The sequence below is a fragment of the Poecile atricapillus genome, chromosome Z (genome assembly GCF_030490865.1).
Source record: "Poecile atricapillus isolate bPoeAtr1 chromosome Z, bPoeAtr1.hap1, whole genome shotgun sequence".
Lineage (NCBI taxonomy): Eukaryota > Metazoa > Chordata > Aves > Passeriformes > Paridae > Poecile > Poecile atricapillus.
The window spans coordinates 137802392-137823052 of record NC_081289.1 but is presented as its reverse complement, the minus strand read 5'-3'; the positions used below and the strand labels follow the sequence as shown (position 1 = coordinate 137823052).

General features: G+C 46.1%; 1 protein-coding gene across 1 annotated transcript in view; it reads left to right on the top strand.

Moving 5' to 3' along the window:
- Window positions 1–20661, top strand: part of DNAI1 (dynein axonemal intermediate chain 1) — a 141296-nt gene that overhangs the window by 111712 nt on the left and 8923 nt on the right. The window lies entirely within an intron of this gene.

Below are 20661 nucleotides of genomic sequence, written 5' to 3'. Positions count from 1 at the left end.
CTTCCATGCCATGGTGTTTGCAAAGCTCCTCTCTCTTGCAAGATACTTACAATTACCTCAAGCCTTTTGGGTAGGGTGTCTGGGATGTTAAATCTTTGTGTCTGTTCCTGTTTGAGCAAGAGGACTCAGTTTGCTCCTGATGAGGAGTGGGGACTGGTGGGAAGGGGGTTTGCTGTCCCCAGTTGTCACCATGGTCCAGACAAGCTCTGGTCCAGAAGCTCTACAGATGTTCTTTTGTTTCCCAAAGTTCACATATTTTCTGAGTTTTGGGTTTTATTTGCAAACCAAATAAAAATCAAGTTTAAAATTGAAATCAATTTACTTGAAATCAAGTAAAGGAGAACTCAGCTCTTGCTCAAGTTCTCCCACAGAAACCATGCTGCCTGTCTTCTTGTGCTCCTGCATCAGAGCCTGTCAACTTTCCTGTAAATGAGCAAGCAATATCTTTAGTATGTAAGGAGACTTGGGATCCTTGTCTCAGCAAGGAGATACATGTGCTTCTGTGGGTTAGTGAAGGTTTTTTTTTATACATCCATGAGGGCAAATTGTGAAGGATGATAACATCTCTTGCATGGATCTATTACTGTATTTTCCTTCTGGTCTTCATCCAGCTGTGAGTTGAATGGCTGTAAATGCAATGTCCTTTTACGCCCTTGTAATTCTCATATCCAGTTGTCTCATGTTAAGTGGAGTCTTTCAGTTTCAGGCTTTTTAGAACTGATCCAAGAAAGCAATCTCTCAAGATGATCATCTTTTATTTATGTACTCCCAAATGTTTTATATACTCTACTAATCTGCTGTATTAGGCAAGGTCTTTGGCCAGGAACTAATCACACTAGTGTCACTCCAGAGTCTTCATAATGATTTTTAAAAGGTTCCTTCAGCTGGCTGCCACTGGAAATGTGAATCTTCCCTGTCAGAGAGGGCATAGAAAACAATAGTATGGCAATTTGTTTGGGACTGAGTTGTGGAAGTTGTGGAGAACAATCTCTCATATGCTTCACACTTTTCTATTTCCAACTAAACTTCAGCCTGAGACTGTCAAAGCTCTCCATGATGTCATTAGGTTGACTCAGAATAAGTTTCCCTGGTGCTTTATGAGTCCTTCCTGGGCATAGGTAGGCACAGTGTCTGCCATGGACCCTTTCCTGCACAAGGGCTTAAACAGTGGAGGGGAGTCACGCACACAAAAATGTGGCTGCTCTCCTCTTCACCTCAGCTGTGGACTGACCAGCACTCAGCAACACTGCATTGTGGGCCACAATCATGGAATGATTTGGGTTGGAAGAGACCTTGAAGACCATCTAGTTCTAAACCCCTGCCCTGGTGTTCCACTAGACCGGGTTGCTCAGAACTCCGTCCAGCCTGGCACTGAGCACTTCCAAGTGATGTGGCATCCACAACTTCTCAGGGAAACCTTCTTCCAGTGCTTCACCACCCTCACAGTAGAGAATTTTTTCCTAATATCTAATATAAACCTACTCACTGTCAGTTTGGAGCCATTCACCCTTATTCTGTCACTACACATCTTGTAAAAAGTCCCTCTCCATCTCTCTTGTAAGCTCTTTTCAGGTACTGGAAAGCCACAATTAGGCCACCCCTTAGGTTTCTCTTTTCCAGTCTAGAAAATACCCAACTCTCTCAGCCTTTCCTTATATGAGAGATGTTCCATCCCTCTAACTGTCTTGGTGGCCTCCTCTGTGCTGGCTCCAGCAGGTCCCTGTCCCTCCTGTGCAGGGACCCCAGCTCTGGATGCTCCAGCTGGGTCTCAGCAGAGCAGAGCAGAGGGGCAGAATCCCCTCCCTCCCCTGCTGCCCACGGGGCTCTGGATGCAGCCCAGGACACGTTTGGCTCTCTGGGCTTTGAGTGCCATGGCCGGGGCACGTCCAGCCTCTCACCCACAGCACCCCCAGGTCCTTCTGGGCAGGGCTGCTCTGGGTCTGTTCATGCCCAGCCTGTGCTGATACTGGGGGCTGCTCTCACCCAGGTGCAGCACCAGCACTTGGCCTTGAACTTTATGCTGTTCCCATGGACCCACTCCTTGAGCTTGTCCAGTCCCTCTGGATAGCATCCCATCCTTCAGGTGTGAATTCAAATGTCTCCTTTTGCTCCTGGTGGCCAGCAGCAGCCTTCCATGCAGTTATGAATGTTGTCATTTCTCTTTGCTGACCACCTTTAAAGGCAAGTGTTGTTGACAAAGCAATTTAAACTGTGAGTTTAGGAGTAACTCCAAAGCTTACTGCTGACCGTAAACCAACATGTAACTACATCCCACGCAACATTAAATGGGATGGAAATGGACTCTGCTGCTCTGATGTTATTAAACTATCTGTCTTCTGCTGGCCTGGTTAGGTTTGAAGGGACACTGAGCACTGAACTAATACCTTCCCACACATGTGGAGAGGAAGGAGGGATGTTCAGGCATGACTGCTTATGTGTGCAGGTTCCTTGACTGCAGCCAGCCTGAAAGATACAAGGACTTAAAACAGGTGATGTGCAGTGTGGTGGCAAAGCAATGGACCTGGCCTAGCCTGCTCCATGCCATAAGTGAACAAGTGGTGAGGATATTTATGGTGAGGATGGAAGAGAATGTTTTAGCAGAGGGAGATCAAGCCCTGTCAGAACAGGATGTGCCATCTGGTGTGTGCTCCTGTCTATCTCCTTCCTTTGCCAGCACCAGCCTTTGTGTCCTTAGCAGCAGGCCTCCAGCCGTGTTTGCAAGAATATCATGTCACAGTAGGAAGCCAGATGTACTTCCAGAGTATTGATCCAGGTTCCTCTAAAGATCAACTCAGTGTGCTCTTTACACCCTTACCCTGTGCAACCAGCTTTCCTCTGTAAAATTACTCGACTTTTCCCTCTTTTCTGGGATTTCCCAGACTGGAGTTGACAGTCACAGAACTTCCACAGATTTCTATAAGTGGAGAATGTCCAAAAGTGTGCAGAGGAGTCATGACATCCCAGCTGCCTCTTTGCAGATAGAAAAGCCTGTCCATGCCTGGCTCAGTACCTGGGTATCCCAGGCTGTTCTCTTTGCCACTTGATCCTCTCAGAGCCCAGTGGGGAAAACTGACGACCAAGTGGACAAACCACATCCAGTGCTTCTGAAGGTTGGGGCCTTCATACCAATCCCAGTATCTGGGAGTTCAGCTACTTTGGAGATAGAAAGAACTGTTCCAGAACTTTTGGTGAGTTCTGGAAGAACCCAGGATGCCAAAGGAACAGGGCAGTCAGGGGCTCATCCATGTCCCACTACCCCTCTGTTTCACACTGATGCCGCAGGGGGTTGCCTTCTCAAACAGCTGGGACAATTGCTTTTGACAAGTAAAACTTGCAGACAAATCAACCTGTTTTGAGAGAACTGTTAATAGCCATATCATTCCAAACCCCATGCTTCCCCTAAAAACAGACACAATGGTGTCTGCTCCATGTTCTGCAGATTCCTTGGCTATTGCTGGACTTGCAAGATAGAGCTTACAAAAAGTGACTGAACCTGGTGAGATTTCAGCCATTCTGAGTTTGTTGAGTTTTGGCTGTTAGTTAAAGCTGGTGTGGTGGACAAATGGAAATGGGGATGATAAGGATGCTTTCGTTCTCATCAGACCTTGGTCCTTTCCTCTCTTCATGTCCTTGAGCAAGAAGGGAAGGTTCGAGATCTCTTTAAATAATTCACAGGGTTGGCCTGAAGCTTAATTAATTCATGTTCATAAAACACTTGGGGATCTTTAAGAAGTGTTATTTAATACTCTGAGTTTTGCTGTCAGCTACATTAGCACAGTCTCATTTATGAACACTTGGCAGAACAAATATGCCAAGGGGGGAACTTCTCGAAAGCACTCAGGTGGTGTTTTCAGAAGTGACTTTCACAAAGACACACAGTAAAATCTTTAAAAAAAGCCTACAATTCCTTGTGAGTTTTGGCATCCTAAACTAATAGTGGCTCAGGGGAAAAGGTGCATTTTTTTATTGAGAGGGAGCTGGGGACAGAATTGCTGCCAGCCATCAGGCACTTGTGTCAAGGTCACATAGAGGGCACAGGAGTCCTGTGTACAAGGAATGTCAGGCACATTGTCAGGCATGGGTGTCCATGTGGCTGTGCTGTGCAGATTTGAGTCCTGGATCTCTCCCTACCTCCACAGTATGAAGTCTCTGGGGAAGGACAGAGACATCCCCTTGCCCCAAGCTGTATTTATTTCCATAAGGTGACACTGGTTTGGGTCCTTCTGCTCAGAAGTGGGGGGACAGAAATGCCTGCAGTATTTTAAGATGCAGCAGTAGGAACAAGTGACTCTCTGCTGTCATCCAAGCCACTTTTAGACTCCAAGCGCTCTTTAAATATTGCAGCGGATGTCAGGCAGGAATTGTTTAACTAATAAAGTATCATTTCTAATTTGTAACGACCTTGGTGGTTGAGTTCACCCCAGGGAAGCATTGCTGTAAGAAGAATCAGTTTGGGGCAGAGCTGTTTAATTAGTGAGCCTTCTGAGTTTCATTTGAGGGTTGGAAGAAATTAAAGCATTTTGTCATCACAGTCAGAAGAATGTAGCTTCTCGTAGGCTTTGGTTTGTTTTTTAAAAACTGCTAAAGTAGCCTGGCTTAACCTCTGCCAATGCCAAAAGTAAGCAGAAGATAGTAAAAAAACATTGTACAGTGTTTTTTAGAAATTTTAGGAGAGCACAGCAGAGTAGGAATAGAAGAGAAAGCACATCAAAGAAAGGCTATAATACAGAATTTGCTGAGGCTAAGGCAAATTTCTTGGCCAGTACCCAGGATGAGTGCCAGGGAGACAGACAACTTCTTGGCCTGATGCTTGTCTTGGATATTTATCTTGGATTATTATCTCAGTCTCTGTTCCTGCTACTGTTTTCTTCACATGCAAAGCATCTCTTTTTCTGTTTCTTGGTAACAACTGAATTTCTTCCCAGGCAATAAATCCTGATTGACTGGGTCTAGGAGGGCCAGTGTAGAGTGGGAAGGGGAACACAGCTGCTTGCCCACACCAGGACACAATGCCAGGACTGTGCATGTTCAGGAGCTGCAGGCACACACCTGTGGGTCTGATGCTGTGTACCTGTGAGCAGCTTGTAATGTGGGAACAAGTGAGGGGCGTGGGCTGGCTCTGAGCCTGCATGTCCATGTGCACATGCTGGGCAGCTGCTCTGCCCTCTCTCTGCCTTATCAGTGTCACCTCTGGACTTCGTGACTCATTGCATCTTTGCAGCCCTGACAGTTTTACCCTCGGCCAGATCCAGCCCAAGGCTGTTCAGTCAAGGAAGGAGCTTCTTGAAGCGCTGTGGATTTTTGGCCATAGCTGATGGCAGGGTCTAGGAGTGATTTGGGAGCTGTGATGAACCATGGGAGGATGTTCAGGTTTTAAGGAGATGAAAGAGGGAAGAGGATTTGGAGAAGGTTGGTGGAAGTGTCTGAAGTTTTAAAGGAGACTATAGGAGAGTGGCTGAAATCTCCTCTTCAACCTATCCCCCTCTCCAGCACTGTATCCCAGCACAGAGATTTCCTGGGGCCTGAGGTTTCTTCCTCCTTCACACTCCCCAGCAGCATCCACTGCACACAAGTGCTCTCAGGAAGGGACCTTGGTTTCCTGTTCCCAGTTTCAGTGAGATGCAGCTGATGTTCAGAGCAGATACGAGGCTGAAACACTGTAAATAGAGAGTGAGATGCTTGATCATGAACTGCTTTGTAGCCTTGTGTTGCTGTCACATAGGGTGACAGGGAGTAACTTAAAGGAGTAAAGGATCAGGAGGTTGTTTCTGTTAGTGTTTTCCTGTAGCTGTGGGAAGTGTAAGGGATCAACCAACCAGCATGTAAATACAGAAATACAAATGTGAACTCCCTCCTGTCCCAACATGTACAGTCCATCTGAACATATGACTGTATTTAAGGAAGGAAGCTATGGATTAGATCCATTCTCCAAGGTCAGTCAGTCCTGGACTGCTGAGCTGTTTAGTACTGAGGGAAGTATATTTTGTCCCTAAATTTTCTATCCCAGCAGCTCTCATTCTGCCTGAAAGAAAAGCACTTGTCTCTCCTCTCCAAACAGGTCAAGTTTTGCTCTTTTAGCAGTGTAATTCTTAGTCCCTCTGTTTTCATGCAAATGCTTCTCTCTCAATGCCTTCTGTGCTGCTCGAGCCGTGGCTGATATTCTGTGTCTCTTCAGAATTGGCTAATTGCTCAGTGACCCAGAAGCACAAAGCACAAGCAGTGCTGGAGGAATTTGGTGTGCCCTGCCTTCATGAGGATTGCCTCCTCCAGAGCCAGCTTGGCCTCTGGATAAGGAGGCACATACAAATGAGCTTGGATCTCATAAAAACTGACCTGCAGCTTGATGGCTTACTCTGAAATTTGAAAATGCTTTTTGGTTTCTTTTCAGTCCATCCCCTGTTGTTTAGTCTAGTTGCAAGTAGCTGCTCTCAGTACTGTTAGGGGGAAAGTTGAGAAGCATGGGGTGTATCCAGGGACTCGTGAAAGCCTGTATGTGACTGTTCACAGCTTTCTGTGCCACTTTTGTAGGCCATGGGAGGATATATGTACTGGTATTTATTCTTTGGTATGGGAAGGAAACCGAGGGCTGGAGGCCTTCAAGAAGAGCAGGTTGGAGACTTGCACAGACAGGTGGCTCTGAGCCTTCCTTGGAGCAGGAAGGTCTGGAGGTGGTTGCTGTGACAGTCTCTGTGTCCAGGGCATGCAGTCCCAGCAAGAGGCTGTGCCACTGGTGTGGAGCTTGCCAGGGTGCAAGCAGTGTTGCTTGTGGCCTGCGGCTGTTTTGCTACCTGGATGTGTGACTCATAACTGTAAATCAACAACCACCAAAGGGAATACTGGCAAAAGCAGGCTCCTGTGCCCCTTCTGCCTTCTCCTTCCCTTCCATGATTTCCTGCCCTGACACAGTGCTAGGAAAGCCATCAGCAGGAAGAACTTTGCCTCCCCGTAGGATCTCTTCTCTCTCCAGTCCCACATCAGGTTCCTCCCAGTCTAGCATAGCCTGAGATAAAGTGAAGGGACTGTCTAAGCCTGGAAAGCTGTTACTTGGGAAATGAGATGGTCCATGTGCCAGCTGGCTACAGTTCCTGGGCAAAACTGAAGCCTTTGTATATTACCTGGACACCCTGGGCACAGCCACTGGGCATGAATCCAGATGTCCAAGAGTGTTGCACCACCATTACAAAGGGTTCTGGATCCTGAACAGAGGTGTGGCAACCTTAGATACTCACCCTGTTTGGAGAGCTAACCAAGCAGGGGCAGATCGACAGGACTTGAATAATCTCATCGAATCTATTTTCTTTGCTTTTGGTGAAATAATTTTTGGGATGCATGAATGTATGTGAAGGGAGATGACAGCTCTATGTAGCAGAAGCATTGTTGAACCCCAAGGTCAAGAGCTGGAATTTTTCTTTCTTTTACTGTTCCTGGCCACATCTTCAACTTTCTTTTGTTATGTAATATCCCTTTCTGTGGCTGCTGTGTTTGGCAGTTGTTGGAGAGACAACATCAGCGTATTTACAAGTTATTTTAAGCTGGAGTAAATTCCCAGTGGTCAGGATGAAATGTGTTTAGTACGTTAAATGAAAACATTGGCAACTGAAGCAAGAAAAGGTCCCATTTTACAAAAAATCCATAGTACTTATGAATAATTTCTAAAGTGCAAATCTCATTCTGTGAGGTGGTGTGTGCTGTTAAGGGGATACTGACAAAGCCAAGAGGACTGGATTTGACTTTTTAGTTTTGTCTTTGAAGATCTAATAAAGGTATAATAAAAAGGGTTGCCTATGTTTGAAAGTGATGTGAGACTGCTCCATTTTGCAATACTAGAAGTTTGGAGAAAAATGCTAGGGGGATTTGGTTTTATGATCAGTAATAGTCAAGACTTCTTAGGCATAAATCTGGTGTGTGTCCTTGGATTTGCTGTCCTCAGTAACTGAGATCTCAATTTGGCTGAGCAGAATTGGTTTCTAGTTGTGCCTTGTTTACATCTTCCCTTTTATTTCTCCACATTGGTGCTGTTATGTTGCTACAAGCACTGTTTTATCTTCAGGCTTTGCATCCTCTTCCTTTGTGCACAGATTGTGTCTGTTCTTTGGTGTCTGCCATCCTAGAGCTCCCAAAGTCCCAGCAGTCTGGACTTTGCTCCTCTGCAGCCTGAAGTGCCCATTGCTGCCTGTCCTGAAAAAAGCCTAATGCATAATAAGGAACCTTGCCTTATGTTTTCAAAGGACTTTCATTTTGGTTAGATCTGAGATTGCCTGGGTATGCCTATTCAGCTTGCACAGTTCCTCTCTGAGCTGGAGCTTCAGCTTTCTTCAGTGCCTTGGCAGAAAGCAGAGAGCAATATTATGGCAAGTGAGGCACTGCTTAACCTCAGAGGATCTGCTTGGCTTACCTGCTGTTCCTGTTTCTTTATTTGTCCTCTGTGCATTTGTTTCTCTGCAGATGACTTAAATCCCATACAGGAAATTGGGAAATCCTGAGAAATCACCAGTTCTTTGCCTCAATAATAGCCCCAGTACAAAGGCAGAGGGACCCCTAGGGGAACAAGCTGTTTTCAATGCACGGCTTTGGCAGAGCCAGCAATGGAGGCTTTTTGGGAGACTCTCATTCTTCCAGCAATGGCTGGGTGTGAGTGCAGAACTTCCAGCCAGCAACCTGCCCTGCAGAGACAATTCAGTGTTCAGCCCCCCTGCCAGAACTGATTAGAGTGGCCTGATGAAGGAGGTAATGTGGATGCTTATCCTCCAGGTCATCTGAGGGTGAGCTGATTTTATGCCAGAGAGCCCCAAGCAGCTCTTGGGGAGTGCAGCTATTCCTAAGCACTGGCTCTGCACAGGGGAATGAAGGAGAAAAGCTTGTTAGCTCAGCCCCTGGGCCACTGGGTGTGTTTGAAGGACAGTGATGGCTTGTAATGAGGACAAGGTGCAAAGCAGTGCCTGGGGTCTGAGAGACCCAGCCATGGTCCTGGCCTCTGCATCTCCTTGGATGAGATGCATCTCCTCTTCATGTTGAGTAGGATGAGGACACCCATCTCCCTTGGAGCCACAGTAGCCAAGTGACATTTGTCCATAGGCACCGTGAATCTAGCCTCTCTCCTGTAGCCTCTTCCCTGTGCTTCCCTCCTGCTTAGTGCTTTTGGGACACATCCAGAAGTGGAGCTACACTTGGGGTGCAGTGATGGACAGCCGTGTCCCACCAAGGCCCATGTCCTGGAAGGCTCTTCTGCCTTCTGCCTGACATTTGGATATCACAGACTATTGAGCCCAAGATTTCAAGCTGAGCCAGCCAGGTCACTGAAAAACTGAAGAAAATTAGGAAGTGGAGCCAGGGGCAGAGGGAAGAGGTGGCAGTGGTATGAGCCAAAGGATGAGAAGCTGGATCAAATAGGAAGGAGCAGGCATCCTGTGGGTGACCTGGCCAGAAGTGTATGTTTGGCCTCTGTTTGCCATGGCATCCACTGGTCATGAAGTGGAGAAATTAAGGTGGAGAAATTTAGCTGATTGTCCCCAGCTCATGGTTTTGTAGTGTTTTGAGTACTTGAGAGCTCACTCAGCAGGGATGGAGAACAGGACACTGTTCTTCATTTGCAAGACCTATTCCCATCATGTTTTAGCCTTGCCTTACAGAGTCCAGAACTTGGAGAAGGTGAGCTTTTACTCTTCTTTGAGCTCTATGAGGAGAATGGATACAAATTGAGAGGGGAAATTTACGTTAGATATTAGGAAGAATTCTTTTGCTGTGAGGCTGGTTAGACCACAGGACAGGTTGCCTAGGGATGCCACAACCCAGGCAGTGTTCAAAGCCAGGTTGGATAATGCCTTAGGCAGCCTGGTCTAGTGGGATGTGTCCTTGTCCATGGCAGTATGGGGGTTAGCACTGGGTGGTCTTTGAGGTCCTTTCCATCCCCTTAAGGTTCTGTAATTCTGTGATACCTTGTCCCTGGGCATCAACTGGTAACTCTGGGACAGTGTTCCTTATTGTGGAGCCTGGTGGTATTTGCTGCAGTGACAAGTGCAGGAAATTTGTCATGACATGGAATAGGAAGAAATGCAGCTATGAGGGCCAAAGAAGCAGTTTGATATCTGGCACATTCCTGTAACTCCTCCTGAGCCTCTGCCAGAGACTGACACAGCCTTCCCCAAACAGCCGGCCTGGGCTGGAAGGGGCTGAGGCTGCCTGTGGAGACACGGAGGGCAGCTCCCTGCCTGGGAGATTCTGTCTGTGCCATTGTAAAACACATTCCAAATTGCATTGCTGTGAAAAGCCCTTCACTTGCAGACTTCACCTGTGGGTTTTGTAACTCTGGGTGCACCCATCTGAAGACCTTCATGCCCCTGCATGCCCCGATCAAAACAACCATGCTGCTTCCAGCCCTTCCCAAGCTCCTCCCCAGCTCACACTTGTGCCACCTACCAGCCTCCTCCAAAATAAAAGAAATGGAGACACCTGCACCTGCAGGCAGGGCAAATAAACATCCCTTGCACAAGTTAATTTGATGGGCTCATTGCAGAATTGTTTAAATGAGAGAAGGGAAGGAATCGCCGGTGAATAAAATGTCTCACTGCTCACAGAGATGGAACTGACGCAAGAGGATTATTTTTATCCTGTGGAGAAAAGGAAGAGCCCTGTGAAGCAGAGGAGAAGAGGGCCTGACTTGCAGTCCCGCTGGCTATGTGAGATGCAGAGATGGCTACAATCAAAGCATCTCCGAGGTTCTCCTGGAGGGAAACTGTTATGCTCCAATTCCCTGACTGATTTTCTGAGGAGTGCCAGGCACCGACCGTGTGAGGCTGTCTTAGGGCAAATATCCCCCGGTCTCCTTTACTCCCATATCTCACCAGGGAGCTGCCAGTGATCCCACTGCTCTCAATCTAGCTTGTGCCTGGGCTCCTCACCCCTCACAGGGCCTGGACAGTGCAGATACCTTTTCTGCCAGGACAATGTCATGTTTTTCCACCTGTTGGGCTGAAATAATCTTGTTGTCCCCCACCACCTTCCATGAACTGTGCCCTTGTTGCGCCACATCCTGGGGGTGCTGCCCTGCCCAGCACAAAGAGATTTTTCCGCATGCCTGCCCATGATTCTCCCATTCCTCTGCAGTGACAGAGCTGACTGTTCTACTGCTTCACAGGAGTGCCAGGTCCCATCCAGGTGATTTTCCCTCTAACTCCAACCCTGATGGCACTCCCTCCCCACAATCCTGTATTTGTGCTGGGGATTGTCCCTGCTCATTCACAGTATCTTGTATTTGTCCTTGCTAATTCACACACCAGTTTTCCAGATCATATCTCTGGTCTAGAAAAGTAATTTCAAATTCCAGTCCTGCCTTCCTGGACACCTGCAGCCTTTCTGTCTGTCCCACTATCCAAGCACTAACAGAAACTCTGGTCAGACCCCCACCACACCACGGAGCTGTGAGAGTTACACACATCTCAGTGCTGACAGCTCTGGGTACAAGTATTCAGCTGGGTCTTACCAGTTTCTACTCACTTTATGTAGATCTATTGTCTCACTTCAGGATCAGAATATCAAGAGACAATGGCAAAGTCTTCCCGAGGTCATGGTTAATGACTTCTGTGCCTTTCCTGTCCACAAAGTGTATTGCACTGTTGCAAAAAGAACTCAGATTGGTGCAGCATGACTTCTTTAGTGCAAATTCACATTAGTAATGATGCATTTCAGGCACTTACAGGTTGTTGACTTTTTCCACTCATCTTCTGAAAAATGAGATTAAGCTCAATTGTTTTCTTTCTGGATAGCTGCTGCATTTATCTTTTTCAGTTTCCTGATCCCTATCATCCCCTGAAATTCCCCCAGGAAATGCATTAGATTAAGGCTGTTAGGTTGATCAGGTGTGGTAACTGCTGCCCTTCCCAAAGGGCTGGGGCTGTTGTGGTCAGGATGGTCTCAAACACAGTAATCAAGTCAAAGTATGTGGGTACAGATAGCACCTTTTATTACGCAAATGGGAATTCCTGGGAAGAGAAGTGCTTTTGCCCTAAAGCTGGTTTTTTATTCCCCAGATATGTATTATTTGAGTTAATAAAAGTCATTGCCTTTCCCTGCAAGCCTGTGCTGTCTGGGTGCATACTAACCCTGCTCAGCTAGAGCAGACATCTCCCCACTTGGTTGCTGGTGTTTGCTCTGATATCCTGAGGAGAGGGGAAAGGAGCCTTCCCAGAAGCACAGGAGGGAGCATGAATATCAGCACTGCTCAGTTACTGCTTTCTTATTTCTTTGCCTCATCTGACTTTTTGATGATTGTATAGACTTGCTGCCAGAAGTAAGACACCAAAACAGTCAGACACAAGAATGACCAGAAACTACTTTGCAAATGCAGCTGTGAAACTGGAGGATGCTCATCCCTCTCCAGGATTAGGTTTCCTGCTTTGATCTGCACTGAAGCAACATGCTAGGCCAGGGAAATTAACTCAAAGGCTGTCATTTTATCTGGCCTGGCCAACCGATGGACATTCAGTGGGAGTGCAGGAAGTTAATAATTTTGTTTATTTCATGTCAATGGCAAAAAAAAAAAAAAAAAAGAAAAGAAAAAAAAAGCAAAAAGCCATGCCAGGCTTTGGCTCCTGGTTTGAGTTTGTAACATAGCTGAACAAAAAGCTGATGCATTTGGTTTCAGTTAGAACTGCCTGCTCAAGAAGAAAAGCTGTGCTTTAAAAGCTGTGCTGTAAAAACACTGCAGCCCAAAGGACTCCTGCAACCTGAGGGCTGAAAAAGTTAGGCTGCACAAGTGAAAGGGAAACCCACCCTGAGAATCTTCTTCTTTTCTGCTGCCACAAGGCCAAAGGAGCTGTCTCACTCAGCTCAGACTCATGGGGTTTTGCAGCCTAAAGCACCAGCAAAAGAGAGGGATGTGGGTCCCGCTTCTGCAACCAGGAGAGGCTGGAGTAGCTTGAGCCTAAAATGCAGTGTCCAGAGATGGAAATCCTGACTGGCTGTGGGGTATAAAGACTTGAAGAAGGATCTGCCATCCCTTCTGCAGTGACAGGGAAAACTCCAAGTTGCTTGCACCCTGCTGTGTAGGGAAATTTCATTCTTCAGAGTGCTCTTACCCTTCTCATAGCCAGGGATATGCTGCCAGCCATGATTTTTCAGATGCCTGGGTGGTAGGCAAAGTCTTCTGCAATCAATCAGGCCTGCATTTCAAGTCAAGGTTAGTCTGAGCTCTGACTTAGAAAAGCAGCAAGGAATGGGGCACCATCACTGCCTACTTGCAAAGGAACATGGCATGGCAGAGGTTAACAGGCTGAGCAGGGGTTAACCAAGCCAAGGCAATTAGTATCTCCCCTTCTCTCTATCCCTGTACCTTACCACTGACAGGGGTTCACTGGAGAGGTACAGCCTTTGTGCCTGTGCTTCACAGCCTGTGCTTGTCTTTCTGCAGGCTTTAGTTAAACCGATGAGTGCGCCTTGTCCCTGCCTCTCCCTGAGTGAATAACCCCAAGTTTTTGAAAGGCTGGTGTGGATTGGGCTGGGAGGTGCTACAGAAAAGCCACACATTACGTGATGTGGTCGAAGGACTTAGAGGAAACTGAAACCTTGCAGCTGGCCTGTTTCCCCTGCTTCAGAAAGAATTGCTTGTCTATCAACATGAGATCTCTTAAACACTACTACACTCCCTTAGACACATAGTACTCCATGGGCTTTCAGCCTTGCTTGACAATTGCTGTTTGGCTCAGACCTGTGGTAAACCTTTGTCAAGATACTACTTATGCCTCAAAGAATGGTTGAACATGGACTTTTCTCTGGAAAATAAACACCCTGCTTGAAAGAAGGAGCACTACAAAACACCTGTGTGGATTCTGTTAAAAAGAGCTGGGACCAGCAGAACTTTAAATGTAACTAGGAAGGGGTCTCTGCACACATCCAGGGTTGACTCTGCAGTGGAGGGGATTGACTGATTGATTGATTGATTGATTGATAAGAAAATGGAAAGTAAGTCTTGAAGGACCAAGATGGTTGACATAAGGCCTAGAAAACATAACTTCAAGGAGGCTTTGAGGACCTTGCAAGTAAATTAAGCTTTATAACTTATAATTTAAAAAGTGTAATCTAAGATTATGTATGTAATACAATTATATTCTATATTGTATGCATATATCAAATATCATATAATATATAGTATATAATACAATTCTATATAATCTCTAAATATATTTTAATAAAATGTAATTTAATCTTAAGGTACCTAAATGGGGAGGGATTTGCAATGGAGGAAAGCTCTTTAAAATTAGCAGACAGAGATATGATGGGATTTAGCAGCTGACCAAATTAAACAAGGACTTGAGAACACGTATTTAACATAGCACTAGCTTGTCTGCATCCCTCGAACTCCTTCAGGTCAAAGCACCTTGTCTTACAGTGAAAGCTGTGTTTTAGCTTCAGAAAGAGTAATTGTTGTGTTCAGGTTACTGACTGAAGCTGTGTGAGTCATTATGGTTATTTCTGGGTTTAAAAAGATATAAAATCTACTTCCACTTTTTGATCTTACTGAAATGATAGGGGAACTGTCAGGTAGCATTACAGTGGGAGATTCACAGCTTTTACAAAGGGGTAATGACAACTCAGAACAGGCCACATAGCTGCATTTACTGACTTCTGAACTCCTCAGTTTTGTTGATTATGGCTTGATTTTTAGTCTGTGCTTTAAACGATCAAACTGCAAGCACTCAGCAGCAACAAGGTGGTACAGTAACAGTGGGAATTTATTGACAATAAACGCATATTATCCCTTAACTGCCACTGATATAAGCATAGTGGAGAGACATATACTTGTCCTACATGTCTGGGATTATATAAACTCCCCTCTTACGTCAGCTTTTCCACTTGTGGGTAGGCAGGGGGAAACAATCCCCACTTTCTCATCCCTGTGGCGCCAGCTCTCACAGACTCATAGTCCAGCTCCTCCTTGGTCCTGTCACCATTTGCCTCAGGCTTCTGCTCTCCAAGGGTTTTCTTCAGTGCTTCCTGGTTGTCATTTTTCACTGAAGGACTTTCTTCTTCTCTTTACCCCTTTGACACCAACACTGGAATTGGTCTGTGTAGCTTCCACAGCATCTAGATACCCTGGGAGGATGGTGCTGGTCCCCTCTGTGCCAGGAACTGGGAATTGAGGGCTGTATTGGTCTGCACTGATATTATGAGCAATATAAGGTTTAAGAGGACATTTGCTTAGAAATGATGTCTGCAATAAAAGCATAATAGCAGATAGCAAATAGCAATAATAGAGTTGCAAGACATCCTCCAGTTTACACTTGGTTATGAAGAACATGCTGGGATTTCAGAGCCACAGACACATTCATGCTGGAGGTGATTTTGGGATATCTCTTGCCCAGCCTCCAGCTCAGAGCAAGTGTACAGCCCTGAGATCAGACAAGGTTGCTCAGGACTTAGACTTCTTTTGAAAAATTCCAGGGCTGGAGATCTCACAGCCACTCTGGAGTCCTGTTCCAATGACTAAGTGTCACAGTGGAGAAAAACTTTCTTATGTCACATTGAATCCTTCCCTGTTTCAGTTTATGGCTGTTGTGACTCATTCTCCTGCTGTGCACTCCTACATTTCTGTCTTCTTAATATCCTCCACTTGGGTGCAGGCAGGTGCCTGTTAGGTCACTCAAAACTACATCTTCTATAGGCTGAACAAGCCCAGCACTCTTAGTGTCTGTTCAGTGCAAATCCTCCAGCTGTCAACAATCTTGGTAGTCTCTGCTGGACTCAGTCTGGTATATGAACACCACTGTCCACCCCTTAAACTACTTTCTGCCTCTCTTTCTGTAAGTGAAACCATTAGCTGAAAGTGAAGACCTTTCATAGCCTGTTTTTCATCACCAGGGCAGAGAACAGACACATTGTCTTGGGTTGCAATGCAAGATGTAACCAAAAGTATGTGTTCTATTATCAGCTGTTTAAACCAGGTAGGGCAGTGTTCTTTACCTCCTCAGTGACCCATCCTCCCTTCAGAGGGATATCTTCTGTTAATGGGACACTGAGCCTCACTTCATGACTGATAAAATTACATCACCCCATTGTGAGATGCTCCACCCGGGGGAGGAGCCCAGCATTCCTACCTGGATATAATCTCAGACTTGGAACAACACAGCAGCCTTTCTCCACTGGAGTCTCAGAGGAAGACTGGACCAATCTATACCACCACTGGACCTTCAGAGGAAAGCTACACCCTTCTACAGGATCATTGCTTCAACAGAACCACATCTGTCATTCCAGGAGGACTGCAGCCACCATTTAATTGGACTGCTACCAAGACCCTGACCAACAGGGATGTCAGATTGTGTCCTGACTCTGTCAGTGGTTTGTGGTTTTTTTTGTACTACTTCATTTTTATTTTCATTTTCCTAGCAAGGAACTATTATTCCTATTCCCATATCTTTGCACAAAAGCCCCTTGTTTTCAGGATTATAATGATCTGGGCGGGGGGAGGAGGTTTACATTTTTCCATTTCAAGGCAGGTTTCTGCCTCCCTTAACAGACACCTGTCTTTTCAAACCAAGACACACACGGATACATCACAACTGTCATCTCCTTGTCTTATTTCTTTCCCTCCTAGAAAGCTCCTTTTTTTTCCAGTGAGTAAGAACATGGCACATAGGACCAAGGACAGGAGGTGAGAAGGGTTCATCCTCTTTGCTTTCTCTCACCTCTCAAAATTTCTTTCATTAACACTCACCTAGTGTTTCTTAATTAGCGCCTTCTGGCTTGGAACTGCCTGCCTGTGTTGCAGAAAATCCACTCAAGCTCTTGGCTGTTGTATGACAGGAAATATCAAACATTTGGGCTGTTTACTGGACTGACAGCTGCTCTTACACCATGGATTACACAGGGGCTGAATGTTGTTCCCTGCCTCTGTAGCCATCCTTGGCTTTACCTGTCCCTCCTGAGTGAACCTTCTGTGGTTCTGTATTTGTCTCCTGGTGGCGAGCCAAATGGCAAGTGCATGTCTGAGCTAAACCAGGAGAGTGCAGAAGTTATGCCAGGAACAGGAACAGTAACCAGCTGAAAAATCACCCGAAATGAGCAGTGAAAAAACTGCGATGAAATTGCAGAGAAGTCTGCAAATTTATTTGGGAAGGTGGATTGGTGTCCTCACTGGCATTTCAATTTTCTTATTCATTCTACAGCTGATCTAGGAGAGTCCACTTATAAAGTATTGAGAGAAACTGGCAGCATGGAGGACACAAAGACTTTGAAAGTCCTTGTACCAGATCTCCATATGGGGATATGGACTGAAATCAATGAAGTGATTTCGGTGAAGACCTCCCTAAAATACCACCAACATCTGCCAGGGCTGGTCTCCACTGTGCTTGATTCTGCTTAGGTGCAGAATGTGAATTAAGTTTCTGTGGTCCAAGAACTCAGAATTATGCTAATGTGCCCAGTTTAGTCAGTAATCCCATGCCTCCAACAGGATGTGATTTCATCATGGAGTGAGGTGAGAATTTGTCTCATATTATGTACACCACAATAGAATCCAAACCCCAGATTGTCATATAGAAAACAATGCCTTTCTTTATGGTGAAATGATAGATTGCTGGAATAAATCAGCTCTGTTACAGGTTCTCTGCTGCTCTTGCTGGATTGCTGACTCATTTACAGGTGGTTGCTGGGGAAGTTAAATTGCAAACAACCATTCATGATGATCCAGACTTCTTAAGGATTTTACCAGCTAGGACTAAGCTGGCATTCTTTCTCCAGTTACCTACTTCTAACCTTCAGGACAGTTACATCTTACCTAAGGATGTTATGCATCTTTATGGCAAATAGGGTGTTAATGCAAGTATAATTACTGTAATTTAGATTTAATTTTCTGAGCACAAGTGCCTCCTTTCTGTCTTCCTTTTGTTTCCTGCTTGGTTGCCAGCTGTGAAAACATCTCTTTCCAAGATTGTTCTTGATGCAGCTGTGTAATGGGCTCATCCCCTGCTGGGCTGAGTCTCACCCAGTTCTCAAATGATGGTGACTATTCCCTCACAGACAGGGGAAGAGCTGGATCAGCAAAGGGCCTGGAGAAACCATTGTGCTGTGGTATTTCTCTCTGCATCTCCCTGCACTTTACATGATTAACTTCACAGGGTTAACTATTTTGTGGGAGAAGCAGTGGAATGTGGAGGGTTGAGGCAGCATTATTTCTACAAAGCAATTGCTTCCACCACTCCTCTAAGCAAGTTTAGGCATCTCCTTTGTGCTTGTGGAAAGGAACAACTCTGGTTGTCACCTTGAGCACTCTGAAAATATCACCAGGTTCTTGCTCAGTCCTTACTACCTCTCCCCAGGCCTGACAACACATCTGAGTTTCAGGGATCTCACATCAGGGTGATAGCTGGAGTCAGTGCCTGGGCTCAGATCAGAATGGAAACAGAGAGCCTGGGAAGAAGTGACCCTTCCTGAGATGATGATCTCACTATGCCATTGGAATCTACAGCCAGAAGTGGTATCCAGATGTGACAAGATCTCTGTTGTCTCTATCAAGGACATAGCTCCTCTAAGGGCCCCCAGGAGGAATGGTGGCTGTTTGCCTGGCAGCATTGCCGCAGCCATGTCTGTCTGTCCTAGTTCCAGCAACACAGAGAGCGAAGCAAGGATCAGGCCATGTTTGCTGGTGTTTTGAGGCTTTCAGTGACACTACAGTGACTGACTTTATGTCATAGTTCCAACTGCTAACCCAGCACTGCCAAGCCCATCACTGAGCCATGTCCCTGAGGGTCAACATATCTTTTAAATAACTCCAGACTGGTGACACCACAACTTCTCTGGGCAGCCTCTTCCAAAGCTTTTTTGGTGAAGAATTTTTTTGTAGTGGACATATCCAGTTAGTGTTAAAGATGTGCATCAGTGTCAGCTAACTCTGTCAACAGGTCTAGTCTAGTCCTTACATTTGCAATTATTTGTCAGATAATTTATTTTGCCATCTTGGGCACTGTTTTGCTGAAACTGCCAACTGCTGGTTAACCTTGTTCCATCTTTGATACTTGTGGGACTTGCTTGGCAGTGGAGAGATTACTTTGGGAAGCGCTTGCCTTAAGGACCTTGATGACTTCCACATAATTTTCTTTCCAGCATGCCTCTATTTTGCACTACTTTGTTGCAAAGAATATCCATTAGTTTCAGCAGCCAGCTGAGCAGATGGGTTTAACTGGTCTGTGGCTCTGAAGTAATTACATTTTGGTACAACAGAGACACAGCAGCAAACATGTAAAATTAATTCAGGTGCAGTATCCCAGTCAGTTTCTCAAAGCAAAGAGCACTTTAGGGAGGCCACTCCTGGCCACACTGTGACTGTGCTGTTGACGGTGTGGACAATCACTAGGAATATCTCCTTCTGGTTTCCACAGATGATGTTGGATTAGGTTTTCCCATGGCCAGTTCCTTCTTCAAAAATGTATTAGTATCAGAGAGGTTGATTACTGCTCCCATCTCTCTCTCCTGCTTCTGTTATAATTAAAACAGCAATATATGCATGAAGCAATTAGAATTTAATAATGCTTTTCTAAACAGGATGTCAAGGAGCTTAGTACAAAGACTTGGGCTGGAGCCAGATCAGCGTCTTAAGACTGGATTGTCGTTAAAATTGGCTGTCTCCTGCTTGAACAGCTTACATGAACACAGAATCTAGATCTGCTTTTTTTTCAGAGCATACCTCATCTTTGTCTCCAGACAGGACCCAGAAGACCCCCTGTTCCTGGGTGGCAGGGTCAGAGCAAGGCATGGGTAGGGACACATCACCAGTGTATATGGTAATCTGGGTGTGGGTGGGACAGGAGCATCCCCAACCCCAGCCCTGTTGCCATCCCCATCACTGCATGCCAGGGAGCCCATACTCAGGTCCATGCTGGGTTCCTTCCTGCAGAGCCGCTTTTGCTCAGGTCGGGGCATATCAGACCTAGCTGATATATATATCACTGCTGGGAGTGTCTCACAGAAGGAAATGAGTGGTTCTGTGGGTGCCTGTGCCCCAGAGGAGCACTCCCTGAGCTGCCTCCCAGCATGTTGCTAGAATTCTCATGCACTGTTTTATCTTGTCTGCTTCTGGCTGATATGCAGTGTTTGGGCCCTGCAATTGCAGTCAGATCAGTATGAATCCTGTTCCCTGCACAGCTCTTATGGACAGACCCTCTGCTCAGACCCTTATGGACAGTCCAGTGCAGCTGGGTCAGTGCACATGGATGGGGAGTGTGTGACATAACCTCAGCATCACTGCAGGATATGTGGGCTCAGAGGGCAGATGTCTCAACTGGCAGCAACAAACATCCTGCATGGACCAGCACTGTGCCAAGCCCATTCCAGGAGAGGACTGACACCAGCAATCCTCAGGAGGTCCCAGAGCAAAGTGGCACTGTGGTGGGATACAGCTGGGCCCTGTCTCTGTGGGGCAGGAAGGGATTTCTCAGCTGCTGTGACTGTGTGAAATCCCAGGGAAGAACAACAGCTCTAGCTGCAGGATTTCCCGTGCTTGTCCGGCGTCCAGCTCCTCGCTGACCTCTTTTAAGCCCTGATTTGCATGCTGCAGCGTAACTCAGTCGTGGCTGATGTGATTTAGTGTGACGTCCCGCGCTGTCCAGGCTAACAGAGGATCTGGTTCCCAGGCCTGGGAGTGTTTGTGTGGCATTTATCATTTGCCTGGCTGTT